Below are 18,886 nucleotides of genomic sequence, written 5' to 3' on the forward strand. Positions count from 1 at the left end.
GACACGTGCTAGGCCAGTGCTCCTCAGAATGCTGTCCCGGGACCACAGGCGGCACTTGAGCTGGTGGGAAACATAGATTCTTGGGCCCAAGCCTAGACCTTCAGAGTCAGAATTTCTGGTTTTTGGCTTTGGAATCTTCAGTTTAATAAACTTCCCACCACCACCCCAAATGTTTTTTAAAAGAATGCAAAAGACATTGAAAACCCTGAAGAATTTTTTTTGGTCCAAACTTTCTTCCTCCCTTTGATGATTAAGTTTGTGATTCACGGGAAGAAAAGGCAGCATCAGCTGCTTGTGGGCTACTTCTTAGCACACGTGCACACGCATGCTCTCTTTTATGACATCAAGAAGGTGTGGCAGGTTCGTATAATCCAGGTCTCTGTGTCATATACTCTGACGCCTGAACTTGAGGAAATACGTGTATATTTTTGGTCCATAAAGAGAACTTTAGGAACTGTAGCCATTTCATTGCCTTAATTTAAAAAAAAAAAAAAAAATACAAAAAAATAAAAAAGAGCAAGAGAGAGAAATTTGTTTTAGTATGAAATCAAATCTTCATGCTGCAGAGTTGGATTCGGGTGTTAGCTGCTACAGACCTGTTCTGTTACTCCTCTTGATGGTGAAGTAGTGTTGTGACTTAATGAATGAAATGAAAGGCTGATTCATGTGTAGTCTGACTCTGTGTGCGTTTCTCTCCAGCCACGTATCCCATGGCTAACACTTCTGAATGGCTTGCTTAAGCAATAATGATTTTAAAAGATGTAATTACTGATTCATTGGGGCATGAGGGATAATAATTATGCTAAAGTGGGTGTTATACTCAATTCACAGGCACCACACAAATTTTATGTAAGAGACAAAGCAGTTTACTTTAGACCCTCTAGCTTCATTTCCCCCCTCCCCTCCTTTCTATCAGGATTTTTGTCCTGTTGCCATGCTCCTCCTCTACATTCTGTGGGCCCGCAGCAGTTAGGAAACAGAAGGGTCATTTTCAAAGCTCCCAGCTGTGGACTGCTGAGCAGCACCAGAATCCCACCCCAGGACGGTCAGGGCTCTGTGTCTCTCTGCACTGTTCAGGGCACCCAAATGCAAAACCATCCCTCACATATATTTTTGTATCTGGATTCCATACTACAGAGACACCATCACATAGGATGCTACACAAAACCGTGTATAGCTCTGGCATTTCAAAACCATTATAGTTAACTAAACTGGAGCGTCTAAATTACACCCAACTTGTGCATGTGACATTAGATGTGAGTAAACGTAAGGCTGGAGCCCTAACCTCTGAGGAACATTTCTCTTTTTAATTCAGTCAGCATTGAGTAACAGTTGCTGTAGAGGAAAATGGTATTACAAGTCTGCTGGTGGGGTTGGGGGGAACCTTCCTATCACTGTTTGTGAAATATACATTTAAGACCTTTTTTACAAAAAGACTGCATTTATTTTGAACAATGCATTTGTTTTTCGTTTCCTTCTTAGCCTTTTTTTTTTTTTCCATTCTCCTCTTTTAAGGAACTTAAAGTCATGCACAGAAATCACTATTTTGTTATTCTTGGTATTGCTTCCCGATAACTCTGAGTCTCCAGTGTCCATGTGTATGAGAGGCCTTTTGCCAAAGGGCACTGAGTTAAGCAACTGTCTGGGTAGGTCTACTGTTAAACAGAGGAGTGGGAAAGGAAATAAATAAAGTAGTCATAAACAAGCAGGCATGTGTTTAGTGGATAACTTTTACCCAGACAGAAGTTCATTTTGCTAAATTTGCCCAGATGCTATTATGGTAGTGCAATTTCAGACCAGTTTTCATTAAAACTTTTCTGATTGGACCAAATAATCCTCAAAAGATCACGGAAATGTTGATTAGTGGCATACATGGCAGAGAGGAGGAAGAGAGGGTAGAAAGAAAAGTCACCACCGTTTTTTGTAGGTAATGGGATGTCATTTACCTGCAGTGGGGAGACTGTTGTCAGGGTATTTCTGCATGGGCTTGCCTGGTTGGATAATCACTTAGTTTGCGTCTTACTTCATCTTGTTTAGTTCTGTCTTTTGTTCTGTTTATCAGTTGTTATTTTTCTCCCTCTTTTTAAAAATGCTGTTGGCCCAGTGCATGTCAAGAACACTGGCTTAATTCTAGTAAATTGATTTTTTTCCTGTTAAAACTATTAAATTGTCAAAATGTTTTTAAAGACATAACGATTATTTGTGCCCTATTTGATTTTTAGATTTTTGTGTTTTGTAAACTGCTGTTCATAATACCATTCCTTTAAATCTCCAGTTTTCAGTTCATTTTTATTTCCCATTTTATTTTTCTTCACCCATTTGTTTGTCAAGGCACAGTCACTAAGGACATTGTCATTGTATTGTTTATTATGTGATAACAACATGTAACTGTTAATAGAGCTGTGTCATGTCCAATGTGGCTGGATGGCTACCTCGCTCCTAATCTCATTGACCGTGTGTCTGACTTCCTGTCAGCACCCTAACAGGGCTCGTACTCGCTGTATTGTGATTGGAGGCCAGTGGCATGTCAGCATCACTGCGTTGAGTTTTTGTCTGGTATAAAGTGTGATATTTTATGTAAAAAAAAAAAACTTTGCAATATTTTTCAAATTAATGTAATACTTCAGTCTCATTTCCTGATAAACCACATATCTAATTCTGTTCAGATGAGATGGTTACTGCAGTTTATCAATTTCAGATAGAGTGGTTGCTATATTTTCCACAATTTTCATTTCAAAACCAAATACGAGCTCCCTCCAAATAACATTATTACAGCTCCCCACCCAACCCCACTTACTTTCTTTGATTTAACTTTCTCTTTTCCCTAGGATATCAGGTCTGTATGTTTTTAATATCTGTCGATACTTGTATGGACCCCCTCAAGTTTTAAAGGGAACCAGTTATAAATGTCAAGGGTTTCAGGTTTGAGTGACTACCCTATTATATGGTGTCCGTTGCCCTTTATAATCTTCTCTTTCTCTACTACAGTTGAACTTTTCAGTTTACCACCTCTGTCATTAGGTGTGTTGTCATAAGACATTACTAAGTTGTCTCTGATGGGTGATTATCATTATTGGTTCCCGAGTAAAATGTGAACTTCTTAGTCAGAAGGAACTGATTTAGGTATAGGTTATTAACATTAGAAATTTTTTCTATGACTTCTCCCACAAACAGCACAGCTTAGGTAAGCATGTAATAATGGTTTTGATTATTTTTAAATGTAAAGTGCATTATCTCCGACTAGGTAACTATGTTCTGAAAACACTGCATTTAAAATTTTCTTAAAAATTGATTCTCTAAAATTTTAAATGGCCCAGATTAGGCATATTGATGCGATCAAGCCAAACATTTTCATTTGGATGTAAGAAATGTGAAATATGCCTGGTTGGTTATAATGGGAACCCATGACATACTTAGCCAAAGAATATATTCGGTTCAGGTAAAGGTAGGGCTTGATAGAAGGCGTCCATTCGGTTTGAAAGTGGGTGTTGGATGCTGGATTCTGTTCTGGTCTCTAGCTCTCCAGGCTTCAGACTTTCTAAAGACTGAGCTATCCCAAACTAGCTCTCCAGGCTTCGGTTTTCTAAAGACTGAGATATCCCAAACTGGCTCTTTGGGCTCTGGAGATAGGACTGCATGTTAGACTCTGTGGGCTTACCACAGACTGTCTTCACCACTCACTCTTGGTGGTTTGCTCTTCACTTATTCCAATACCTCCCCAGAAACAGAGGGAGTTTCTGGTCTCTTTTTTAGTCTGCATTCTTGACCCTCGTAGCTTTTAGAAGCTCATTTTCCTAGTCTGAAATTAAATACTACATCTGCACTATGTACATAACGGGGATCTGGCCTAAAATGTCTTCTGGGTACAGGCTTCGTAGTCTTTTACCACGTAAAATTATAATAGATAGCAAATGTTGGTATTATGATTTGGTTCTCTGTACAAAAAAGTGTAGAGGGTCAGCAAAAAAGAGGAAGACCCTCAAAGAGATGGACTGACAGAGTGACTGCAATGATGGGCTCACACATGACAACGGTTGAGGATGGCACAGGCAGTGTCTCGATCTATTATACATTGGGTTGCTGGGAGTCGGAATCCACTCTGGTGCCTGATACCAACAACAAAGAAAGAAGCTTTGTGCAGTGAGTTTGTGGTTTAATGGTCACAAAATGTTAGCACTGCTACTATTCAAAACATGTAAAAGGTTTTTTAAAATTTATAAATATTAAAATTTTAAACTTAAACTAAGACGTTTCAGTTTTTTAAAGAGACCCAGGGGCGAGTATACAGTTTAAATATTTGCCGCTGCTGAACATAGCTAATGAAGGTAAAAAGTTGCATTTGACTTTTCAAAGGATGCTGCAATATGATTTTAAGAAGTAAATCAAGGCTATGTATTGAGCTGATTACGAGCTGAATATCAAATTTATAAAATTTTTATTTGTATTTTTTAAATCCATAAATGGGAGTTCAAATGTGTCTTTTCACTAAATATTTTTATGACATTTTTGTTTTGACCGTGTGTGATTTTTTTCGTGGGTATTTAGCTAGACCGTGGTATGAAACGTGCTGAAGTGGCACGTGTTAGTTTGCCATCCCAGGATGGGTGGCTCAGGTGACATCACACAGCCCTAGAAGAACAAGAATTGTCTGTGTAGCTAACCTGAGGGAGCAGCCCCAAGCTCACAGATACTCATCAGAGAATTAAAGTTTTGTTTCTATTTTGTTCTTTTTACCTCAGTCAACAGTCCTAGAAGCAATCTCAGGATTACTGTCTGAATGATGGGAGTTCTGGCACGGTACTGCAGGTTAATGAGCTGACTGCAAGGTCGGCGGTTCAAGCCCACCAGCCGCTCCTCAGAAACCCTATACAGGGTCGCTATGAGTTGGAACCGACTCGACAGCATTTAACAACAACAATCTGAATGATTGGATTTGGGCCACATTTGTAGTAAACCCTTTTAGTGGTTTGGCCTTTTAAGGAAAATGGAGAATCACCATTCTGTTAGATGCGAGACAGACTTTCCACCCTTTTCCAGCCTCAATTGTTGAACACATATCAATCAGCATCTGTTTTTAAAGAAGAAAAATAACAGCTTGAGCAAGTTTGCTCTGAGTCTTCATTGATTTATAATGTTATTTCTTAGGTTATATTCAGACTTGGCTCCACTTACAGAATAGAGACAGAGAAGTGAAATGATATATGAGGGCAGGGTAGTGAGCTGCCAGCCATTTCTCCTGTTCATCACTAAGGGTGGGTCTCGGCACAGGCCAGCTATCTGTCATAAATGATTTTAAAGGTCCCAGATTCAAAAATATATTACTAGATTTTATACCTTTAATGATAGTCCAAAAAATACCATAGATTTATATTGAGTAGGTTAGGAATTAGGACTTTGGTGTTACGGGTTTGTTTGGGTTTTAAGCATAGGATCCCAGTTTTGTGCATTCTGTGTACTCTTAAGTGGTAGTTCAGTTTTGACTTTCTTTTAAAACTAGGAACAAAGACAGTATTTGAAGAGCTAATTTAAAAAGTCAGTCCTTTTCTTGGAAACTGCATATAGCACTTAATGTCAGCATACTGTCCCAGTCCTAGCCCATGAATCAGCATCAGAGTGGGCATCTTCTATGTGAATTGTACCACCTGGCCTGAGAGTGAACTGAGGTAAGTCATTGTTGTGTCCCAGAATTGAAGAATGTGAAACAGAGGATAAAGAAAGAAAAACCCCACCGTGGTAACACTTTTGATATTTCACTAGGCTAGTCTTCAGATGACCCCTGTCAGCCCAGGTTTAGGGCAGTAATCTTCATTTGCACACCTGCTGATAACTGCACTGCCCTAGATGATCCACTCTGAACTGGTCGGGTAAAGCTATCCAAACTGGCAGAGGATCCAGTTGAGACACTTCTGAGCTTGGCCACTTAGGATCTGTGTGAGTTTCTACTAAGAGTCCTGGTGTGATGCTGTTGGATGAGCTAACCACCAGGTTGGTGGTTCAAACCCACTAGTCTTTCTTTGGAATCCCTATACAGGGTGCTAGGAGTCTGAACCAACTCAAGGGCACCTAACAACATAGAATTCTGTATCATGGATTTGTAAATGTTGTTAGTCTCCAAGAAACATTAAAAAAACACAACAGTGATGTATAAGATACATGTTCAGTTGCATTTATTTGATGCTTTTGAGTTGTGATATTGGAGAATATTAGAAGTACCATGGATTGCTAGAAGAACAAACAAATCTGTGTTGGAAGAATCACAGCCAAGATGGCCAGACTTTGTATCTTGTACTTCGGACATATTACCAGGAGGGACCAGTCCTAGAGAAGGATATCATGTTTGGTAGAGTGGAGGGTCTGAGAAAAAGCGGAAGACCCCTAGTGAGATGGATTGGCACAGTGGCAGCCGTGATGGGCTCGAATTTAATGACGGTTGTAAGGATGGTGCAGGACCAAGACATTGTTTTGTTCAGTTGTACATAAGGTTGCTATGTGTCAGAATCGACTTGACAGCACCTAACAACAACATTTGTCTATTTAAATGTGCGTTAGACTGCTAACCTCAAAGTCAGTGGTACGGGCCCACCAGCTGCTCCTCAGGAGTTGGTCTGCTCCCCTAAAATTTACGGTCTTGGAAATCCTACATAGGGGTTACAATGAGTTAGAATCAACTTGAAGTGTAAGGCCTGATAGTGATTCATTTTTTTTCTAATTCTGTGATAGAGTCACATGGATACCATGTGATCTTACAGATTAAGTCTTAGCCACAGTAGTGGTACTATGACAAGAGTTTACCGTACTATTTAGTATATCTGTTTTAAATGAGGAAATAGGTTTACTAAAGTCCATAATTGCAACAAATCTGTGCTCTCAAAATTCCACAGATCACTAGTTTATTATAACTTAGCCTGTTGCCAAGTTTGTGGGAAGTAAAATACACTTCTTTAGTGTGAAGGTGAAGGCATTGTACATGAAGGCACACTGAAGCTCTCAGAGACCTTAGATGGGTCTCAGCTTGGTGCTGTAGAAGCACTGGACTGCAAGGGCATTTTGAACCACAAGGTTGGTGGTTCAAACTCATCAGCCACTCCTAGGAAACCCTATACAGGTTCACTCGAAGTTGGGACCAACTTGATGACACTTAACAACAATAGCACACCTCAAAGCATTGTATGGACTGAATTCTAGAGAACTCGCATGCTATGACTTACGAGTATTTTGATACCAAAGTACTCAATGAAATAAAGTACCTGAGGGTACTTTTAGTACTTATAGGCATAGATAATATGTTCATAGGTTTTTCTGCTTGTTTTTTAATTGGAAAATTGAATCTACCTTCATCTATATCTTAAGAATGACTGTTTCACACATTTCTACAAGGACTCTGACTTTCAGATAGGAAGTGTATAGAGCAAGATGAACAAAATTCCTTTCTGAATATGCAACAGGAATTTTATTTTAAAATGTCTTTCAGGTTCGTTTTAACTTGACAAATAATTTCCCCTTTATTTCAATTAGAGTTTTTTTGCCTTTGGTATTACAATTTTTAATATGTAAAAACAATTACAATACAAATATTTCACTAGGGAAATAATCACGGTATTACTGACATGCCGTCTGAGCAATCAGTACTGTTGATAGAGGTATGAAGATTTGAATTTCGTGATATTTATGATCATCTTGTTTCTTTTTCATTTAAAATTCATTTTGTTGCTGAGAAAATACATACATGAGATAATACATGACATACATGAGAATACAGGACAAATATATGAGCTAATACAGGACAAATACATGACATGCATGAGAATACAGGGCAACTACATGAGAATACATGGCATACATGAGAATACATGACAAAACCAATTCAACTGCTAATACATGTGCAATTTAGTGACATTGATGACAGCCTGAGTTGGGCACCCATTCTCACCTCCTTTTTTCAGTTGCTCCTCCCTTTTTAACAAAACTCACTACCTCCTAAGGCTCCTATCGAACCGAGTTGCTGTTGTCAGTTGGGGTCCCATTTAAATAGTACTTAAAAATACTCAAGGTAGACCCTTTTTTTTTTTTTAACTAAGTAAGTTAAACTATTGCTTGGTGTTAAGAAAACTTCAGGGAATAGTGTTGTCTTTAGATCTAAAGTTTATCTTGTTGCGTTAAGTGCCATTGAGTCGGTTCCAACTCATAGCGGCCCTGTATAGGATTTCTGAGAAACAGCTGGTGAGTTTGAACTGTTGACCTTGTGGTTTGCAGTCCAGTGATGATCCTACAGCACCACACCAGGAAAGGTTATCTTAGGGCAATAGTTTTAATATGTCTAGAGCCTAGGAGAATTTTAAATTCTGTTCTATATTTTCCCCCTTTTGGTCAGGATTTTTAAATAGCATCTTGGATTAAAATGTTCATGGTAGCCGGGGCACAATGCAGCTCTGTTGATTTCATGGCAAAGGAGGCCATTAGCCATACAGCCCATGTTCTTGTATTCCTGAATCCTTCCTCTTGTTTCAGGTGAACAGAGAGACCAGTTAGATGGCCACTTAAAAGCTTTTATGACCTAGCCTCTTTGCAATGAACTAGTAGATACAGCATCAGGCTTGGTAACTGGGTTGTCCCTTGAAAACATAATGCCAGTCTCCAAATCCAGGAACCAAATCCTACATAAGTAGTCATGGAAGCTTTTATTTATTTATTTATTTAGGTTATCAATATAACACACAACTCTTAACAGTACAACTTTTTACAGGTGTACAACTTCTGGACAGCAATGATAATAATCAGTTGTACAATCCTACCCTTAATGTGATTTTTCTTCATCACTTTTAACACCATCTCACGCCTCCTACCCAGTCCATGGAGTCCTGGTGTGGCGCTGTGGGTTAATGCACCAGACTGCAAAGTCGGTCACTCAGGCTTACCAGCTGCTCCTTGGAAACCCTATACAGGGTTGCTGTAGGTCAGAATTGACTCGACGACACTTAACAACAACAACCCTGTCTAGTAATCATGAGTAAACATTGGTCTCTATGTCTGCCTTTTTAAAGTGAGGTCATACAATATTTATCCTTTTGTTTCTGTATTATTACACTCAATGATGTCTTGAAGCTCCATCCTTCTTGTAGCATGTATGAAGACTTAATTTCTTCTACTAGCCAAGTAGTATATCATTGGATCTATGTAGCACATTGTTTATCCATTCATCTGCTGATGGACATTTAGGTGGCCACCTTTTGGCTATTATGAATGGTACTGCAATGAACAATGAATTACAAGTTCCCGAGTGTCTGCCTTCAAGGCTTTGGGCAGAACCAACAGATCTGTTTTGGAAGAAGTGCAGCCAGAGTGCTCCCTGGAGGCCAGGATGGCCAAACTTCATCTCTCATACTTCAGATATATTGTCAGGAGGGACCAGTCGCTGGAGAAGAAAACCATTTGGTAGGGTGGAGGGTCAGAGACAAAGAGGAAGACCCCAGTGAGATGCACTGGTGTGGCAACAATTGTTAAGTTGGCCCAGGACCTGGCAGTGTTTCGTTCTGTTGTACATAGGGTCGCTATGAGTCAGTACTGACTCAATGGCACCTGACAACAACAACAAATGGTAGTCCTCTTTTCAAGCTCTTGCAGAATCAGCACACTTCTCCACAGTGGCTGTGCCATGTTGCATTCCCACAGCAATGGACAATGGCTGCGGTTCCCCCACTTCTTTGCCAACGTTTGTTATTTTCTGGGTTTCCTTTGTTTTGCTCTTATCGTTGCTATCCTAGTAGGAGTGTAATGTATTTCATTGTGGGTTTGATTTGCATCTTTCTCATGGATGATAACACTAGGCCTCTTTTCATGTGCTTGGTGACCACTTGAATGCCTTCCATGGTGAACGGTCTATTCAAGTCCTTTGGCCGTTTTATAATTATTTGTCTTTTTGTTGTCGAAGTTTTATATATTTTCCCATTTGGTAGCTTGTTTTTCTTTTTTGGGAAATCCTGATGGACATATGTTGTGGTTCCCCGTCCATTGGTTACCCTATGGAGACGCTCCCATATGGAGCTCAGTGGCTCCTTAGGGTAAACACTGGACAGCAACCCACAAGGCCAGTGCTTCAAGACTACCAGCTGCTGGGCAGGAGAAAGATGAGGCTTTCTGCTACTTCCAAGATTTACAGCCTCGGAAATCCTATACTGGGTCACTGTGCGTCAGCACCAACTTGAAGGCACTGCACAACATTTATTTATTTTGTCATTGGCCGTTTGTGTTTTTAATAGATAATCCATTGTTGAGAGCTAGATCTGACAGCTTGCCCCTACCTGTTCGTCTAAGAATTTTTATGGTTTTACTTTTCACGTAATTTACTGCTTAGCTAATCATTGGGCCACGAGGATGAGTTCTTTTCCAGACCCTAAGGGTGGTCAAGGCTCAGTCATCCAGTCTGTTTCTGACTAGTAAACACAAAGTTAGAAAAGAAAAATGTTCAGTTAAGTCTTTGTCAGTTTTGTTCCACAGTTTCTCCTAGTCTATCCAGGATCGTTAATGTGATGCCTTTCAGCCTAGTTGGTAGTGGAAGCTGGCTGCCATCTAGTTCTGGTCTCAGAGTTGTGGAGACTAATGCTCACATGTTCCAGTAGTCCACTGGACTCTTTGAGTCCAAGCATCTCCAATCCTTATCACTCTTCTTTCTTCCACACATAGAGAGACTGATAGCTATACCATAGACAGCCACTCATGAGCTTTAGAGATTCCAGACCCAACTCACCAAACATGATGTAGAACATTATCTTTATGGCCTATGGTATGCCAGTTGACCATGGTGTCCCATGAGACTATGGTGCTGAACCCCCAGGACCATCAACTCATTGCCTTTAAGATGCAGGAAGTTTTCATCATTTTGCTTGCTGTATTCTCCACCACATTCATAGTTGTGCTTGTATGGAAGGCAAAATACCAATGCACAAATATCCTCTAACTCATGTATTTGCATATATACGTATATGTATATATATATGTATGTATGGAGTCCTGGTGGGACACTGTGGGTTAAAGTGCTAGACTGCAAAGTCATTTGAACCTCAAGGTCAGTGATGCAAGCTCACTAGTTGCTCCTTGGAAACCCTATACAGGGTATGTATGGGTTGAAATAGACTCAAACGGCACTTAACAGCAACATATATATACATATACATACATACATGCAAATATAAATACCCCTCTCTTCCTCCCTTACCCATTCAGCCTACGTCTCAATGCAGGTATCTACACACAGAAGATTGTTGTTCCAAGGTTGTGTTTACCTCTATCCCATTTAGCCCATGCATACCCACTTGTGTCTTACCTATCTTCATTATTAATCTGCCATCCTCTCTCTTGTAACTTTCCCTCACCCTTCTTGTGTATTCCCCTCCCCATCACTCAAGTTAACCTGTGTCTACCGTGTAGCCAATGAATTACTCTACCCTCCCTACGATCCCTGGTAACCATCAAAGAATGTTTCTTTTAGTATGGAAACCTTTCTTGAGCTTTTACAATAATGGTCTCCTATAATATTTGTCCTTTTGTGATCGACTCATTCCACTCAGCATAATGTCCTCTAAGTTCGTCCATGTTATGAGGTGTTTTACAGATTCACTGTTATTCTTCAAGGTTGCATAGCATTCCATTGTGTGTATATATCAATGTGTGTTTTTGTGTATGGTGTGAGGTAAGGATCCTTCATATTTCTGCATATGGAAATACATTTTCCTGTTTATTGAAGAGACTCTTCATTGAATCTACTAGTAGCCTTGTCAAAAATCACCTGAAGAAAGATGGGAAGGTCTGTTTTCTGAACTCTCAAATCTATTCCTTTGCTCTCACGTACCTATTGTTAAACCAGTACCTGGTTGTTTTGATTCCTGTAGCTACATAACAAAAACAAAACAAAACAAAACAAAAAACCCACCCCCAAAACCAAATACACTGCCATTCAGTTGATTTCAGCTGAGAGCCTCAGCATTCTTAACTTATATAGGGTTTCCAAGACTATAAATATATGGAAGCAGACAGCCTTCTCTCTCTCGGAGTACCTAGTGGGTTGAACTGCTGACCTTGTGGTTAGCACTCCAGTGCTATATGTTCTGTGCTGTCAAGTTGGTTGTAACTCATAACAAGCCTGTTATGAGTTACATAGCAAGGGAGTGGTTGTTGGGTTTGAGCCACTGACCTTGTGGGCCACAATTTATATATACACCATGGTATGGTTACTGTTGTTAAGTGCCATCAAGTCAGTTCTGACACAGTGATCCTGTATAGGTTTTCCAAGAAGCAACTGGTGGATTTGAACCACCAACCTGGGAAGTAACAATCCAGTACCTAGACTGAATATGTATGCGACTACCATGGTTCCAATCAGGAGTCACCTCTGGCATGCCCATTTCCTAATATATACAGGAGGAGTCCTGGTGTGACACTGAAGGGTAAGTACTGGATGCTCAGTAAATAATCTAAGAAACTGGATTATATGAAGAAAAACATGCCATCAGGATGGGAGGAAGACTCACTAACAGCTGGCAATATGCAGATTATACAAGCTTGCTCGCTGAAAGCCAAGAGGACATAAAATACTGATGAAGATTAAAGACCACAGCCTTCTATATGGATTGCACCTCAAAGTAAAGAAAACAATCCTCACAATTGGACCAATAAATAATATCCATAAAAATAGAAAAAAAGATAGAAGTTGTCAAAGACTTCATCTTGCTTGGATGCACCATCAACACTCATGGAAGCAGCAGTCAAAAAGTCAAATGACATTCCATGCTACACAAGACCTCTTTAAAGTCTTCAAAACCAAAGATGTCAATTTGAGGACTAAAGTGCACCTGATTGGAGCCATGGTATTCTCAATAGCCTCATAGGCAAGTGAAAGTTGGGTAATAAGGAAGACTGTAGAAGAATTGATGCATTTGAGTTATGGTGTTCACGAAGAATAGTAAAAGTACCATGGACTCAATAAAAACCTTAAAAAACAACAACAACCAAAAAAAAGTACCATGGACTGCCAGAAGAACAAAGAACAAACGAATCTGCGTTGGAAGAAGTACAGCCAGAATGCTTCTTAGAAGCCAAGATGGTCAGACTTCATCTCTCATACTTTAGACACATTATCAGGAGGAAACAGTTCCTGGAGGACATCATGCTTGGTAAAGTGGTCAGCGGAAAAGAGGGAGACACCCAACAAGATGGATGGGCACAGTGGCAGCAGCAAGGGGCTCAAGTATAGCAACAATTGTGAGGATGGTATAGGACAAGGCAGTGTTTGTTCTGTTGTGCATAGGGTCGCTATGGGTCAGAACAGACTCAACGACACCTAACAATAAATATATATACATAGTTAATTGCCACTGAGTCAGTTCCAATTCATAGCAACCCTACATGGGGTTTCTGAGGAGTGGCTTGTGGGTTTGACCTGCCGACCTTGTGGTTCAAACTAACCTTGAAGTCCAGTGCTTATCCTACAGTGCCACAAAAAAGTTGATTATTGTTTTTTGGGTCATATTAATTGATTTGTCTGGTTGATAGATTTTTTCTTCCTTTTTCTGGTTTTGAAATATTTTGTTTTATGAACTTGTCATCAGTTTGAAATAATCAATTCAAATGAAGCATGCTTTGCTATAGAATGAAAATACTTCAAATAGAAATATGGTATACCCAAAGAAATAAACCTAGTGTTTGATGAACTACTAAATGACTCATTGGTAACTAGATCAGTTCATTTATCACCTAACCTTAAACCAGAAAAAATTTAAAGTTGATCAGCAGCATATATAAAACATAGCAAGATGATATTGGTAAAGAAAATAGAAAAAAGGAAGGTAGGATCATAATTTAAATTGTTTGGGGATGGGATAAAAAGTAAGTCACTAATAATTAGCCAACTGCCAGAGTGGACAGCAGCTCTCAGTATGTTTATGTGGTAGAATGCTGGATGCTTAAAACACATTTTGCTTAATACACTGAACCCTGTGAAAGCTCTGAAAGACAAGTCTGCTGACTCCCAAATAGCTTACATTTCTGTTCATTTTCATAGACAAAGTTTGCCTCACAATTCGATTATGTGCCAAATTAAAAGCTAGTTTTATTTCTGTTGGAAGAAGACAGCCATTTACATCATCTTTTCCACACACCAGGTCAAGTCTTGCAGCCATTTAAACCTCTTGCATTCTTTGCGGCAAACCCCAGAATGAGTACGTTTACGAAGGCAATCATTCTGAGGAAATCTGATTAAGGTGCATAGATTTGTTCTTCCTGGTTTTAAAAGTTTTTTATAAACCCTCAATATTTTAATTAACTTCTCCAAGCTAACTGAAGGACTGAATAGAAACCTTGGTTAACTGAAAACCTGTATTTATTCTGAGTGCGATTTTGCTAAAGCACGTGGAATTCTTGCAGTGTGTCTAACCTGAATGTAATTTGTTGTTGTTAAGTGCCATCGAGTCGGTTCTGACTCATAGCGACCCTGTATAGGATTTCCTAGGAACAGCTAGTGGATTTGAACCGTCGACCATGCGGTTCAAACCGACATTGCAGTCGAGTGCTTATTATAAAGCGTCACATTGCCATTATCCTTAGAAGCATTTCATAAGAGAAAAATGTGCGGGAACTGCCAGCAAACCAGTCCTTCCCGACTAGGTAAAAGGCAGGATTGCGAAGCCTCTGAGAAACACCCCATTTCTGGTCCTCAAAGGCACACACGCTGGGTATGTACGCATGCGCGCCAGGGGTTAGGTGGCCCCGCCCACGTTCCCGGGCCTACCGAGTAACTGCGCACGCGCAACGGTGAGTGGCCGTATGGCGGTGGGCGTCGGAATTACTTTACCTCACGGTGTTTGGGTCGGTTATGGGTCTTTGCTCTTCTTCCTCTCATCCTTTTTCCAGTGGAATGAGGGAGTATGACGGCGGGGGGATGTCAGACGAGCTGAGTTGAGGCGGGTAGCCCGGTTCCTGGCTTGGCGCCGGGAGGTTGGGTGCCGAGGGGAGGCTTACCCTTCTGGCCGGGCGGCCCGTGGAGCGCCCCGGTTGGGCCTCGCGCCTTGGAGACGTCGGTGACCTTTGATACTAGACTGGGACCATCCATCCCCTCGGCAGCTGTCATTGGGGGCCGACGAGGCCGGGGCTGTCTCCGCAGACGGACGAGCCCCTGGGCCGCAGCCAGGGTGTCACATGGGGGCCGTGCGTTCCTGGTGGTGGTGGTGGTGGACCCTGCACACGGTGTCGACGCTGTCAGTTTGTTGGGAAGTGCCGTCGAGTCGGTGTCCGAGGGGCAGGTGGTGGGTTTGAACCGCTGACTTTGCGTTCCCAGTCCAGTGCCTATCCTGCAGCGTCACCCAGGAGTCCAAATATGGAGTGCTGCTCGAATTTGCGTGTCATCCTTGCCCAGGGCCCAGGCTAATCTGTATGTTTCAGTGTTTGCTCTTGCACACTTTGAAGAGGTCCTTGGCAGCGGGTTTGTTCTTCAATGGCTGCAACAATGGACCCCAACCTAGGAGGGATAGTGAGGCTGGCGCGGGACTGGGCAGGGTTTGGTTCTCTTGTGCTCAGGGTTTGCTGAGAGGCGGGTTGATACGAACAGAACTGACTCGACAACACGCAACAGTCTTTACAGGGTGGAGTACCAGGTCTGGTTCCTTGGAGCGACTAGTGGGTTCGAGACTTACAGCCTTTGATTAGCATCTAAGCACGGTGGTACCCACTTCCCACCGGGGCTCCTTTCCACAGCCCATTGTTCAGTGCCATGGAGTTGGTTCCCAGTCATAGCGACCCTGTGTAGGGTTTCCAGAGAGCCACTGGTGGGTTTGAATGACCAACCTTTTGGCTAATGGTGGCGGTAGCTGTGCGCCACTGAGTCGATTGGACTCTTCGCAACCCTGCAGTTTCTGACGGTGTAAATCTTTACGGGAACAGAAAGCCTCATCTTGCATTTAGCAGTCAGACTTGTAACTTGTAACCACTATTGTTGTTGTTAGGTGCCATGGAGGCGGTTCCGACTCATAGCGACCCTGTACAGGGTTTCCGAGGCTGTAAATCTTTACGGGAACAGCTGGTAGTTTCGAACTGCTGATCATGAGATTAGCATTCCGATTCGTAACCACTGTGCTACCAGAGCTGCTTGTAACCACTGTAGTCTGGTACTGACCGTACAGCAGGACCTCTTGCACTGTGCATTAGAAGCCTGCTTGGCACTGTGGGTTAATATGCTAGACTGCAAGGTAGGTGGTTCAAGCTCACTCGCCGCTCCTTGAAAACCTTATACAAGGTTGCTGTGAGTGGGAACCAACTTGATGGCACTTAACGATAACAACACCAACAACACCCTTTACAGATGCTCTCCACTGGTGTGACCACCACCACACTCTTTATTCCTCTCCTTCAAGGCCAAGCCCAAATGCCACCTCTTACTGCGTTTTTCTCCATGCTCTTTAGTCCCATGGCACTGAATGCCACTCTAATAGAGGACTCACCACTTTATCATGAGTATTTGTCTGTGAGCAGAGTTTCTCAACCACTGCACTGTTGTATTTGGGCTGGATAATTCGTGTTTCCAAAGGAGCTCTGGTAGCGTAGTGGTTACGAATTGGGCTGCTAACCTTAGGGTCAGCAGTTTGAAACTACAATCTGATCCTTGGGAGAAAGATGAGGCTTTCTGCTCCCGTAAAGATTTACAGCCTCGGAAACCCTGTGCAGGGTCGCTATGAGTCGGAACCGACTCCACAGCACATAACAACAACAACTCGTTTCCAAGGACTGTCCTTGAATTGTAGCATGATTAGCAGCATTCTTGATCTCTACTCACTAGATGCCAGCATCACAGCCATTGTTATAACAACCACAATGTCTTTAGACGTTACCAAATGTTTCTCAGATGATTAAAATTGCCCCTGGTTGAGAATCACTGAGCCACATGAGGCTATGGGTCAGTTAAGTTATAATACAGTACAGCCCTGTCCAGCCTCTGTGGACTTGACCATCTCTCACAATGACATCACAAATCCATTTAGATATTATTTTAAATACACAATACGAGAGGGCTTCAAAAACTTCATGGAAAAACGAAGTTAAAAGATAATGGAATCTTTCTATAAACTTTTGGGAGCGCCTTTGAATATGACAGTAGTGATAACAATTCAAAAAAAAATTGTTTTCAACTAAGGTGCAACTGCTTAATGGATAAGGGGCTTTACGGAGAGATGGATTTGTTTGGGAACTAGAGACACATGGGGACCACACAACATTGTAAATGTACTAAATGCTGTTGAATTTGTTCACTTTAATTTTATGTTTTGTGCATTTCATCTCAAATTATTATTATTTAATGTTTTATTGTGAATTATGTGGTCGTTTACATGGGAGAACATTAGTTTTACATTCATCCTAGCATATATCGTTTCATTGCCATGGTTACAATCCCCTCCATGCATCATCAACCAACCAAAGGGTATACCCTGGAGTCCTGCCCCCACCCCACCCCCAACCCCTGGTCATCAGCACACAGCCCCTCTCCCTCTCTGGGTCTAAAGTCCCCAGCTGCTCCGTCTCTCTGCCTCCATCTCAGGCTCACTGTTTCTCTGGGTAGGGTCCTGCTCGTCACTCTTCTCCCTTCATGGTCCCAGGGACCTCCGCTCCTAGACTACAAAGTTAATCACTCCCCTCCTTGCTACAAAATGTCTACTTTTACATTTCCAACCCTTACAATCAGTCCTGATAACAATTATTCACTATTGTATCACAAGAGACCTATCCGCATTTCCTTTCATCAGCCCTGCCTAGACAGATTGGATACTACTCAGTAGAGATTCTACCTTCCTCCACACCCTCTGAATCTAGGTTCCCTCTTGAAAGCTTGTAAGCCAGTCACTTCTTGCCTTTGTAGTCCCCCCATTTTGCGTAGCCAATGTCCAAGTTGCCCATCCCTGTCTACTCTGTGTATGGAGGGGGTGGAAATGATCCTTGCTGTAAAGATTTGTTCCGTCTTTTGAGCTACTGCATCCATAGGTGTAGGTCAAGTTCATCCAATTGTATCAGATTACTCTTTTTTTCCTCTTCTTTCTTCTAGTTGAGCTCTGATCATCCAGTTATTGAAGCCAGGTCAAGTGGGTATTATCTGCAAGTGTGGGTGTTCTCATGCATATGCCCTCTCTTCTTATCAGCTGGACACTTCACTCTCCACTCTAGTCCTCTGTGGCTATGTCACTGACTCTGGGCCCAAGAGTCTCCAGGTCTTGCCACACTGCTGGCCAGCCAGGTCTCCACCCGGGTTCATAGGAGTCTATTGAACGTTGCAGGGCTTAGCGCGCAGCTTTATTCCTGTTTTTCCCTCACTTCCCCTTATTGGTGATGAACGTGGCCACCAATCAGAGTGTATATTCCCATTTAGTCTTAGTCTTGGAAGGGGGTTTGTTCTGAGGGGACCCGACCAGTTGCCTTGATGTCTCCTGGGCGAGCTCAAATAATTTTTTTAAAAACAACTAAGGTTCATCCTATTTTTAGTTTTAATCTAAGCAGATTTCTGATTTTCCTCATTTAGCAAGGAAGGCACTCTCAAAATCACTTTGACTATGTAGAAAACAGCTATAATACGTTCTAATTGGAACCATGTGTTCCATCATTGATCTTATGACCATCTAACGTGTATTTTGTTTATATTGTTTAGAGTCTGACAGTAGCACCCTACTACAACAGAAGTTCCAAGAGTCCAGGGACTTTAAATTCAAGCACCAAGAATGGCACTTAGTGCATGGGAGTTTCTCATTAAATTAGTATCTAGTAAACAGCAATTGGGAACTTTAAGCCAAAGCTTTACTTTGAGGCCAGGTTCATACTAAAATGTGCATTGGCATTTAATTGCCTTTTATAACCAGGAAAA

The sequence above is a fragment of the Chrysochloris asiatica genome, unplaced genomic scaffold (assembly GCF_000296735.1).
Source record: "Chrysochloris asiatica unplaced genomic scaffold, ChrAsi1.0 scaffold00005, whole genome shotgun sequence".
NCBI lineage: Eukaryota > Metazoa > Chordata > Mammalia > Afrosoricida > Chrysochloridae > Chrysochloris > Chrysochloris asiatica.